We start from the raw sequence: 12,529 nt of genomic DNA, 5'->3' as shown, positions 1-12,529 counted from the left end.
GGCTGACAGACTGACCCTGATCTCTGATGGTGCCCACCTTATATACACCCTCTATGTGTGAGCTCAGGTGACCAGCACCCAATGAGCTCCTATCTTTACCCAGGCTGCTCCCCCTATCTGCCCCTACACTACTTGGGATGTTCCACCCCCCTCCCACTCCAGCCAGGAACAGACTCGGTCGTACCTGCACATTTCTAAGTGGGAGTACCGTCGGCCTGTTCCTCGGAAATGGGATGTATGTAGTGCATGCAGCCTACCGAGCTCAGTTCCACACTCCATCCTTACCCGGGAGTGGAATATCACACCTCTGGGTTGAGGTGCAAAACTCCTGTAGCAGCCGAATCCTCAGGGTGCTACATTCCCCCCTGGTAAATCACAGCACGTCCTCGGGCTGTAAGACAAAACACCAAAACATACAAATTTTTATAAACATATAAAACATATAAAACATTATATATATAAAACTTTTCATATAAACATTCTCGTCGTCTCTGGCTCCTCCTCCGGTCACTGTGCAACGTGTGACCGGGTAAAGTGCGACAGTCTCTCTGGAAAACTGGTTTTCCCTATAAAAACCGGTTGGGGGCGCTTTAGGACGCGCAACTATATACAGGGATTATGGCCGCTCTCAGTCCTCGGCCAGGTAGAGGGAAGGGAATGGCTGCTCACAGTCCTCAGCCTGTGGGATTAAGGGGTTAACGGGTAAACAGTTCACTCAGCTGGTCCCAACGGGGACTATATATATATGTATCAACAGTTTCTTTGGTACCCGGTCGGGTAACTATCTACATCACTTGCTCTGCCGCACTCAACGGCGTCTTCCTCCTGCTCTTTGCTTACAGCTGGTTGTTACTTCAGACCCGTCCGGGTCCTCTTGCTCTTCCTCCTCACACCGCAGCTCTTCCTCCGTCAGGCGATGCACATGGAGGGCGTAAGGTCCCTTGGCACACTTGTGCCGGGTAAAGGTGACCTCATCTCCGATGTAGAGGTCACGACCTCTGTGCCCCTCCGGCAGATGGGACTCCACGTCTCTGCGCGTGACAAAGACGTCGCCGGGGGTGTTGTTGTCTCGAATGAAGCCCCACCCATGCTGCTGGTTGAACTTGATCACTGTCCCGATGGTGCGGGGACAATGCGCTGCACGGGGGTCTCTCCTGGCCCGGCTCTTCTGCTCCGCGCTCCTTATCTGGGCTTGTTGTTCCCGGACCCGCCTCTCTCTCCGCTCCCTCGCAAACTCCTCGAGCTGTTGGCGGCAGCACTCCGCACGCTCTGCTGCAGCTGCCCTAGTTTCCTGAGTGAACCCCATTAGATCTTCTCCGGTGGGGTCCCACTCAAACTGTGCTTCCGCTAGCGGGGGCGAGATCCTTATTACGGGCTTCGGAGCCGGAATCAGGGGTGCACACATGGCCCCAACCCTCCTCTGGTGCTCCAGTTCGTAATACTTCTGGGGCCAGACGAAAGGCTGCCCGTCCGGCCACGTGTGCTGGGCAAACAAGTCCTCTCCCAGACGCGGCACCCTTGGTTTTACGGGTGCGGGCGCGGTGGTGGTGGCGCCCGGGTTGCCCAGGCCTTGCGGCCAGGCCTGGGGCACCTGGAAGGTGAAGGGCACCGTTAATACGGCGGCGCCCTGGGCTACCTGGCCTTGCGACCAGGCCGGAGGCTCCGCAGAGGTAGGGGGCGCTGTTGGTGTAGCGGCGCCCGGGAATTCTAGGCCCTGCGACCAGGCTGGTGGTACTTCCTGCTTGGTCACGCTCGGGGTCGAGGCGTGTGACGTCACAGGGGTCGCGGCGGCGGCTTCCGGTTGGGGCCTAGTCTGCGTCGGTGACATGGCGTTTTCGGGCACAGCAGGGGGACTTTCGGGCTCTGCGACGGGGAGCTGGGGCAGGTAAGCGGTGTCACGGCTTGGGGTATAGGCGTCCCCTTTACCTGCCTCCATGCGTTCGGCTCCCTCCTCGGCGCCGTCTCCGGCCTTGGGTCCTCCCGCGCCATCCTCAGAGGCGGTCTCCTTCCTCATCTCGGCTGGCGTGCTCCGGGTCTTGGTTTCAGCTTGCGTCTTGGTTTCAGCTTGCTGGGCCATCTCCCGGCTCCATTCCGCCAATATCTCGCGCTGTACCCGGGCCATCCTCCGTGCGAGGCCCTCCAGGGCAGTCTGCGCACACTCCCGGTCTCGGGGGAGCTGTGCAAGGACCTCCACTAGGCCTAGTGGGGTCGTGGTGTCCAGCAGGCTCCTGACCAACGGGTCGGTGCTGCTCTGCTCTTCTTCCAGCAGGCTCCTGGCCAGCGGGCCGGTGCTGCTCTGCTCTCTGGACATCTCCGGGTGAGCTTCTTTGCTGCTCCTCTCCAGGCTTCCTGCCTCCGGGTGCGCTCGCTCCAGACTGCTCCAGGCGGCACCCATCTTCGCTCTTTTCTTTCGTCTCCTCCCACTTCGAGGGCGGTCCCGGGGCAACTCGGTGACTGTCAGCTCCAGGGGTAGTTCTTTCACGCTGACCGACACCTCCAGCATCACAGTCTCTGTTGGTGGGGGCGGTTTCCACTTTTGGCGCCATTTTCTGTCCTGGCCCACGATGGGAGGCGGCCTCCTGCCCTCCTTTGGCACGCCCATAATGGCGTCCGCTGCTCTTCCAAGGCGGGAAATCTGCGGTTTTGGCGGGAAGCGTCGCCCAGTGGCGGGAAACTCTGCAGATGGCGGGAACAAGTTGGAAATGGCGGACAATCGGCGGGAAACGACTGGTGATGGAGTCCGATGGCGTGGACCCTCCGGAACCGGCGGGAGACTTCTTTCTGAGGTAAACTTGCACTTTTCTTCAGGCACGCAGTACCCGGGTGTTGCGGGCACGGTATCCTGCCGACTACGCCAAAGTTGACGCGCCCCCTGGGCCATATTCTTTAGGGGGAATATCCGGAGCCGGATCAGATGGGAGTTGTAGTCTTCCGAGTGGCTGTGACCCGGTCCGTGCCCAGGGTGTCAAACTCAGTTGTATGTGGCAGTCCTACAGATGTTATTAAGTTCTTTATTGTCGACTACGCCACCCGTTGTGTTGCGGTCACTATGGCCGCCGCTGCAGCAGGGTCCGCTGAGGCTGATGGTGTAGGTGCAGCTTATGATGGTATAACCCCCAACGGGTGGGGTATAGCCTCAGGGGGTCAGGTGCAGAGGATGGGGGTTGTAGTGGTGCAGCATAGATGTTAAAGGAAGACAGAGTCGGGTTGTGCAGTTTAGGGTATTTACTCACTGCTGATGTTCCGGTCACTCCAGCTTCAAGTGACCACCCGAGCCGTGCTGCGTCCACCAGGTCCTGGATCCAGCCAACCCCCAAGCGAGTCCGGAGCGTGACCCTGAGCTCTCCTTCTGTCCTTTCTCTGGCCGTCCCCACTAGTGATCCACCCAGGTCCAGCTCCCTCGGGCCTTCTGTTGGGTGACCCTTGGCCTTGGGTTCCCTGACCCTCCACGTGGTATGCCTTCGTGGTGGATGTGGTGGGTGGCCGTGGCAGACGCTGCCCACGGCCTCCGGTCTCTGGCTGGGGTGTGTTTTTGCCCCCACCAGCTTGGGTTCCGGTACCCTGATGCCGACTCTTCACCCGGTGCTTTTAGTTGGGGTCTTAGAGTCCTTTCTTCTGTTTCCCCCTCTGGGTCTCTCTTTCTTTCTCCTCTCTCTCTCTGGATCTGCTCTGCTCCTCTTCCTGTGACTCCTCTGCAAAGGCTGACAGACTGACCCTGATCTCTGATGGTGCCCACCTTATATACACCCTCTATGTGTGAGCTCAGGTGACCAGCACCCAATGAGCTCCTATCTTTACCCAGGCTGCTCCCCCTATCTGCCCCTACACTACTTGGGATGTTCCACCCCCCTCCCACTCCAGCCAGGAACAGACTCGGTCGTACCTGCACATTTCTAAGTGGGAGTACCGTCGGCCTGTTCCTCGGAAATGGGATGTATGTAGTGCATGCAGCCTACCGAGCTCAGTTCCACACTCCATCCTTACCCGGGAGTGGAATATCACACCTCTGGGTTGAGGTGCAATACTCCTGTAGCAGCCGAATCCTCAGGGTGCTACACAAACAACAGTCTCTCCTTCAGTTCAATTGCTCTGAACAAGAAACTTTGGGGTGATTCATTATTTTTCTGTGAGAGGTTAATGAGTCGGTGGAACAATTCTGAAGTACTCTCTTCTTTATAGTGCCCTTTTAAAATCATCTTCAGCTGTTGCAAGGTCAATTGACTCTTCATTTCTAGCATACTACGGAGGTTCAGTCCTGGGATGATCGCTTTCACCACCCCCTCAATGATCTCATCTGGCTTGTAGCCTTTCTGTAAGCCAGCATCGATCTGGTGCAACAAGTTCATATAAGACAGTTTCTCTTTCTGTTCACACTCTCAAATCTGTCCCAGGATCTTGAATTCTTTCCTTATGGTGATTTGTGGTGTTACAGAGGACTGTCTTTCTGATTTATCTAGTCCGAGCAGGGTAAAGGTTGTGTCTGAGTCTGTCACCCGTTCAGAGGTTTTGATTGATTCCTGTAGGGCTGTTGTTAGGGCTTTGAATTGTTCTTTAAATTCCTGTAGTTCTGTCTGCGGATGGAGATTCCTGCTTTTGGTAATTGGTGCCACCCCTCCATCCTCAAACTTCAGCCAGGTTAGAAACTGTGTTAGCTCCTGGAGGAATGTCCCCATGACGTCTTCAGCTTCTTTCTCCCCAGCTCATCCATTTTTGCATTAATGGCAGCTAACAGTTACCTGCGGTTGTGTGCTTTAGAAATCTGTTCTTCTGACATCTTTATATGTTCTGCTACTGTTCTCAATTTTTCACAGGTTAACTGAAGAAGCAGCTCACTAATTCTGTCCGTTTGTATTTCCACATCCATTGCTGCTAGTGAGTTTTCTTTAGGTCTGGTCCCCTTTAACTGGTGTAGCAGAGTTGAATTGATGTGTTTTGCTGCTGTGTTTTCCAGACACTTTTCCTCTTCTCCCTCTACATGCTAATTCCCACTTAGGATTCCCTGTACGGGCCACCAATGTTACACGCACGCCACTAGGTTCAGATAGGGCGAGACCGGTTTCATGAATTCTTTGGAATCCTCGGGGAAATGTTACTCAGGGCGACCATAGGCAGAAGCTTCTCTCAGGCACATGATAGATTCAATTGCTGACCAGACACATCTAACAAGAGTCTTTTTTAACAGTTTAACAGTGGAATGTAATCTGAAGCACGGCCAGTGCAATTCAGGGATATTACAGCAACAATCTTCATTACAGTACAGTCTGAGTTTCTTGAGCAACCGGCTCCAGTAACAATACAGTAGTTTCTTCACAAGGCACAGTATTACAGTCTCTTCAGTAGCATAATTCAGCATAGATTAGATCTCTTAGCAGCACACTTCTATGCATACACAACCACAGGCTTTTCCTTCACAAGGACACAATAGTAAACAGCATTCTGTATCCTGCATGGAGATGTAGGGGGGCAGGGTTTGATGAGGGAGATGATCCCTGTGACACAATTCCTTCCAGTTCTTATCTTCCTGCCCGATAATACTCTGCACTGTTAGTTCAGGGAGTTTATCTGACATGTGTTTATTTTCTCTCGTGATCTGAATCCTGTTTAGTTGCCTTCTGTCAGATCCAGATAACACACTACCTTTCTCTTCGGCTTCAGCCAGACTACAATAACAAGTTCCCCACAATCCCCCTGGGGCTCTGCTAAAACACTCCCTGTCTCCTGTGACGGTGTTAACCCCTCTAGTTGCTGGATGCTTCTGGAGCACAACACTTCCTGTCTCCTGTGCTTGTGTTATTTTGTAACAGTTGCTGGATGCTTTTGAAGCAACAGCATTCCTTCTGCATGTCACACATGCCTTTATTTAAGAAAAAGATAGTTGTTACTGAGTCTATTGAGATACCAGGTTGGGAACAGACTCCCTATAATATTTTGGCAGCCAAATGGTCCCACAGTGTTGGTTTGAGTGAACCATGGGACAAAAGTCTGAAGGTGTAAAAAAAATACTTCTTTCAGTATATTTTTCTATTGAGGACTTCTTATCAGATGCGATTGATCAAAGTATCAATATCACGATATTCTTATAAAAAAATATATCGATTTATTCTTGGATTGTCCATTATAAAGAATGATTGCAATAGTTACATAAAATAGTTAAATAGTTAGAGTGATTGTCCATTTATCCATAATTAGCTTAATAGTTGAGATTCACTCATCTTTTCCTTGGATCCTGGATGGTAGGTTGCGTCTGTCTGTGTCCAGCACGTGTGTTAGGATGACACCATGTGTCGTCCAGTGTCCTGTGAAATGGACTAACTAAAAATAAACAAATAGCGCATGTTACCTAGAAACCCTAGCACAATGGCTGATGCAATCTTATGCAATGTATGGTACAGAATTCAGAATAAAATTAATATCCGTAATTAATATTTAACAATTCCCCCTTTTGAGGATGACAGACATCAACTGAAATCCTCAAAGTAGATAGGTTCATCATTAGGATAATAGGATCATTTTTCTTTTCTTCTTCCTTGGCAATATCATTTAATGTCCATAACAATATTAATAATAATAATAATAATAATATCAATATCGGATTATTGTTATATGTATTCAATAGCATAATGATGTGAATCCATGTTATGGTAAGCCGTGACTAATATTCATTTAACTACATTGGTCGCTTCAACTACTTCTAACGGCGAACAAACACCGTCAGAAAACCCAGGTGGCAACCCAGGTGGCCGCCCTGGTGTGGATGGCTTCCTATCTTCAAAGATTCAAACAAGACCCAATAATAGAAGAACACGTGCCACACCTTACCAGGTTAGTGCTGCTTGCGGGGGGCTCCGCATTGTTAACTTATCCAACCACGTACTAACTGACAAGCAGATGGAGGTCCTGGGGCTGGGACTATCTTTTGCACCCACTAATGCATTTAATTTTTTTACTGCCCTGAAGGACCTCCACCTGTTTGCACGTAAACTTATTCTTAAAAAATTACATTCCAGGCCACATGGTGAGGATGGCCCTGTGACCACGACAGAGATGGAGGCATTGAAGGATTTGTAGGACCTCTTGATGGAGCAGGACAAACCCCCAAATACAGGTGGGTTACCACAGTCGAGGTATCCTAGATCCACAAGGTTCCCTCACTTGTCCCTGAGTCTGGCAGTTGAAATATTTGTGCGTCTAGTGACGGAGGATTTGAGACATCTCTCCACACGCAGACGCTTTGACAATCTTACTCATTCTCAGCGTACTGCGATAGAACGGTTGAAATCACTTTGTGATGTGGTTATTAAACCAGCGGACAAGGGAGGGAACATTGTACTGTGGCCCTGTTCTAAATATGAGAGGGAGGCGTTACGCCAACTAAGGGATACCAAGACATATTCGAGGTTACCCTTTAATCCTACTGCCTCCTTCTCTGCCGCGCTCCAGGGGATCCTGGGCAGGGCCTGTGATCAGGGAATTATTAACAAGCAAACAGTTGAAGCTTTACCTGTTCGATTCCCTAAAACTGCTACTTTTTACCTACTTCCAAAAATTCGCAAGGACGCCCTCAACCCGCCGGGACGTCCAATCGTGTCAGGCCTAAGTAATTTGTGTGGTCCTATTTGCCAGTATATTGACAGCCACCTTCGCCCATTAGTGGAGACACTTCCTTCATACATTCAGGACACGATGGACGTCTTAAGGCGCGTTAATGGCGTCCTTGTGACGGATGGTATCCTGCTAGTCACGGCCGATGTTGAGAGCCTCTACACATGTATTAGCCATGATCTGGGCCTTTCTGCAGTCCGCCTCTTCCTTGGGGCGTCCAATCTGGACGGCCTCTCACGAAATTTTATCCTTGAGCTCCTCCACTTCGTCCTCCACCACAATTATTTTTTATTCAAAGATACGGTGCATCTACAAAGGCGTGGCACGGCGATGGGGGCGTCTTGTGCGCCCTCGTACGCCAATCTCTTCTTGAGGTCCTGGGAGAGAGACATTTTTGGCGACGAGGGCGTGCGCCGCGCCGACCCCGTCGTGTCATGGCTTAGATACATCGATGATATTTTGTTTCTGTGGCGGGGGACGGTGGAGGAGCTTGACGATTTCATGGTGCAGCTTAACTCAAACAATCGTTCCATTAGGCTTACCTATACATACCATCATAAACAGATTGACTTTCTAGACATCAGTCTGGAGGTGGGTGAGTACCACACCATCCAGACTGATGTCTTTAGAAAACCCACCTCGGTCAATTCCTTAATACATGCTGCCTCTGCACATGATCCCTCTACAATTCGTGCCATCCCGGTCAGACAATTCCTGAGGATGAGGCGGATCTGTTCCACCGACTACAAGTTTAGGAGACAGGCTTCGGATCTGGCAGAACGTTTCAGGCAACGTGGGTATAGCAACCACTGCATCGGCCGTGGCTACTCGAGAGCACGGAACACATTCCGTAACCATCTGATTTATTCCTCAAATTCATCCAAACGGGTGACAACGGAAAGAATCCGCTACATCTCCACATATAATCATGAGTGGGGGAATATGCGGCGGATCCTTTCCCGTCATTGGGGTGTGCTCAGCGCGGAGCCCTCCCTACGTGAATCTTTAGGAAGCTATCCACAAATGACCCCCCGGCGGGCCAATAACCTGGGTGACATACTGGTATCCAGCCACTATATAACTCCCTTGACGAATCCATTTGTGTCCCGCGGACCCACGTTTGGCTCGTTCCCCTGTGGCCACTGTGCCGCCTGCGCCAATATCCTGCGCAGCTGGGTGTTCACGTTCTCTGATGGCTCTCGTGAGTTTAAAATCCGCAATTACATCTCATGCGGTACAACCCATGTTATATATTATGCTACATGTGGTTGTCAATTAATTTATGTAGGACTCACTACGAGAGAGCTGAGGATCAGGGTTTGTGAACACGTGCGGGACATTGGCGCGGCTCGGACGGTGGCCGACCCCAGGGAGCTCAAAACATTGCCGCGTCACTTTAAGGCTGTCCACAATTGCGATCCGAGGACACTAAAGTTTTGCGGCATTGATGTCATACATTTGGGCTCCCGGGGTGGAAATGGTAAGCAACTTCTGGCCCAAAAGGAGGCCAGATGGATCGTCACTTTAGACACCATGGCTCCGCGGGGCCTCAATGAGAGTTTGGGGTTCTCGTCCTTCCTCTGAAATGAAGTGACGGATTGTATGATATGTTCTGTGTTTCTGCTCCCCTGTGGACCATGATATGTCTATTTCTGGACCATGGCTTTAGGTTTTTAGTTTTTATATTCTTTTCTAATTTTTATATTTTCCCTTTTATTCTCTTTGTACTCACATTTTCTCCGACAGTGACTGTGCCCCAGGACCTCTTCTTTTTGATGTACATCTATGGCAGACGATCTGTCTTTTGAACTCCTTCGTCTTTTGATGTCTACAAGAGATTCTGATACAGATACTGCTACTGCACTCTTGATTCTTGACCGGGATGTACACTTTACTTGTGGATTCTGTTTGATATCTGGTACTTGTGACTGATTGAAACCATGTTGAGAAATCTATAGTTGTGCACTTTTTGGCACTATATGTCCCCTTTTGCAAGGGGACTTATGCTGTTATAACGCTAATTGTATAGACATATGTACCTCTTTTTTTGACCTAATGCACCATCCCCTCCTTTCATACCTTTCTATTGAGCTGTACTTCCATGACCAGCATTATTTGCTACTATTAGTATCATGATATTAACTTTTATAGAACATTAGTATTGTGCTGGCTGGCTGGAATAGCTACCGGGTTTTGATTGGTGGGGATATTGTTGCTCCCTTTATGTGGTTTCATTTCTGTTATTGGCACTCAGTCCCAAGCTCACCTCCTACATGGATGTAGTGCACATGCGCCCGGTCCGTCCCGTGCCGTGCTGCGCTCGGCTGTCTTTATGCCTTCGGCGCGCCGCCGGGAATAGCATTCATTTGCATTTCGGTCCGCGCGCCGACGTCATGACAGCTGGGGCGCGTGCGCGGGATATGTGACGGCCGTTGCGCATGCGCCGCCCATCATCCAGTACTTGGTGGCCATCTTGGACGACCACATGATGTATCATGTGACACTTCTGGGCGTATTTAAAGGTCCTGGCAGCACCCTCACACACGCCTCTTGATAAAGCTGATCTACACCCGGCGAAACGCGCGTCGAGGCCTTTCTCATTCACTATCTGGTCCCTGTGTGGTCTCCCAGAGGTCTGGGGCCCCTTACATTAGGGTAAGTTTGGTACAATATGACCTTTGGGTCTTTCTGGACCGCATGGTCCATATGGGAGTGACCTTTTTGCTTGCCCTGATTGTGCGTCCCTCTCCCTGTTTTAGTGTAAGCATGCACCCTTCTGACTCTAGGGGTGAACCTCTGGAGAGACCCACTTACAAATATGCGGGACCATTTGTCTGCTTGTCTTAATTTTGTGTCATAACTATTAATGCTATGTATTGTCTTTTAATGAACTATGTCTACAATAAAGTCTTTTCATGCGATTTCACTCAGCTGTTCTCCTAGTTTTATATAAGTCTTGAGTGGGCTATGTGGAGACGGGGTCGGAATTTTTCTGGGGACCATTAACCCACGTCATTTATTATGCGGGTCGCAGTCTGTTTATTCATTTAACATATATAATTATACTTCCCTAAATCTAAATCGAAATAATCACGGGTCCAATCGTCATCATCTGATGTCATCGGTTCTTGTCTCGTCTTCTTCTTGGTTCTTTTAAAACACAGTCTTTAGATGAAAATTCCTTTGAAATAAATTATAGCGTGTAGATATTGTACAGTCCATAATTGTGTTCATTATTGTTCAGTCTTTAAACTGTACTCTTTATTAGAAAGATCATGTGTGTCAATTGATAAGAAAACAAAGTCCATGGATGAAATGTAGCTTTAATATCTGTGCAGTGTCACCTGGACTTACGTTGGATTGTCTTTGGATAATTCTGGAATCCTCCGTGTCATCCGCACTGGTCTCCTGTCACTTTTGGAACAGGTGTGACGTCTTTGGTCAGAAAAGCAAGGGTTAACTTGACACTTCCCTGCTCTATATAGCACCATAACCAGTACTTAATCCTTAATGTACAGAACACATATATCAGGCTGGCAGAATCCTGACACTCCGTTATTATTCACCAGCTTTCAGGTGATAGGAAACCACTGGAACATGATGAAACTTGAACACAACCCAGTTCATATAGGATCATCGTCCTCTGCAGTCGTGGTTATCAGTGGTGTGAATGTATTGTAATTGACACAGTCTATTATCACTCAGCATTCACAACATCTTTACCTTCTGAGATTTCCGTATATCGGTTGCTTCTTCTTGTAACTTTTGAGAATCTCTTTAATTTATAAATATGAAAAATCTTTATTAAGATAGAATTAATAATTGCAATGTCTTGATTGAAGTCTTCATTCGCTAATCTGATACCAAATCTGGCAACTTTCCTAACCTATAATATCATAGGGTACCATAGCAATCAATAATGTTCATCTAATTATTATCAAAATATTAAAATAAATTATGTTTGGAATAATAAAACAATAATAGATAGTAATTCATTATTAATCAAGTTCTTCATGTGATAGAACATTTTTATGTCATAGGTGTAATTACCTTTTCCAACCCATAGATGTCAGTGTGTTTTGAAACAAGTGTTTATTAGTGATGAGCGAGCACTAAAAGGCTCGGGTGCTCGAAGCTCGGGTTGAGCAAATTGGAATACTCGGGTGCTCGACCCGAGCAACGAGCCCAATGTAAGTCTATGGGAAACTCGAGCATTTTTCTGGCGGTCCCCCCGGCGGTCTGCAGAAGGTCAAAAATTGCCCAAATCGATGGGAACAGTGCTCAATTAAACGTCAGGCTGGCAGAATATATAGGCAGACAGGCAGGCAAGGTATATAGGAGGGTGCGTGAAAAACATAGCAGGGCAATTGGAACACACTAGTGCCCTCCGATTTTCATGCACCCGTCTCTTTAAAAAAGCCGGCTGGCAATTCATCAGCGGCATACACCGGTACCTGACAATTTAGAACAGAAAGAAAAGAGCATCACACATAGATTAGATAGATAGAAACATGACAGTCACATATATAATAAGTACAGTGATAGTGTTGGTTACTGTACTTGTCATTTAGTGTTAAAATAAAGGATTTATTAAAAAAAAAATAATAGTGTTTTTGTCTCTTTAAAAAAGCCGGCCGGCAATTCATCACCAGCAGCATACACCGGTACCAGACAATTTAGAACAGAAAGAATAGAGCATCACACATAGATTAGATAGATAGAAACATGTCAGTCACATATATAATAAGTACAGTGATAGTGTTGATTACTGTACTTGTCATTTAGTGTTAAAAGAAAGGATTTATTTAAAAAAATTGGCGTGGGGTTCCCCGTAATTTTAGTCTCTAGCGGAGGTTAAGCAGACGGCTAGGGCAGATGTTTGAAGCCTGGGAAGGGGGTAATACCCACAGAGCTTCCCAGGCTACTA

The sequence above is a fragment of the Phyllobates terribilis genome, unplaced genomic scaffold, assembly GCF_046119375.1.
Source record: "Phyllobates terribilis strain yellow unplaced genomic scaffold, ASM4611937v1 Scaffold_326__1_contigs__length_2130411, whole genome shotgun sequence".
NCBI lineage: Eukaryota > Metazoa > Chordata > Amphibia > Anura > Dendrobatidae > Phyllobates > Phyllobates terribilis.
The sequence above is the reverse complement of the archived record's forward strand: the minus strand, read 5'-3'. Positions refer to the sequence as shown.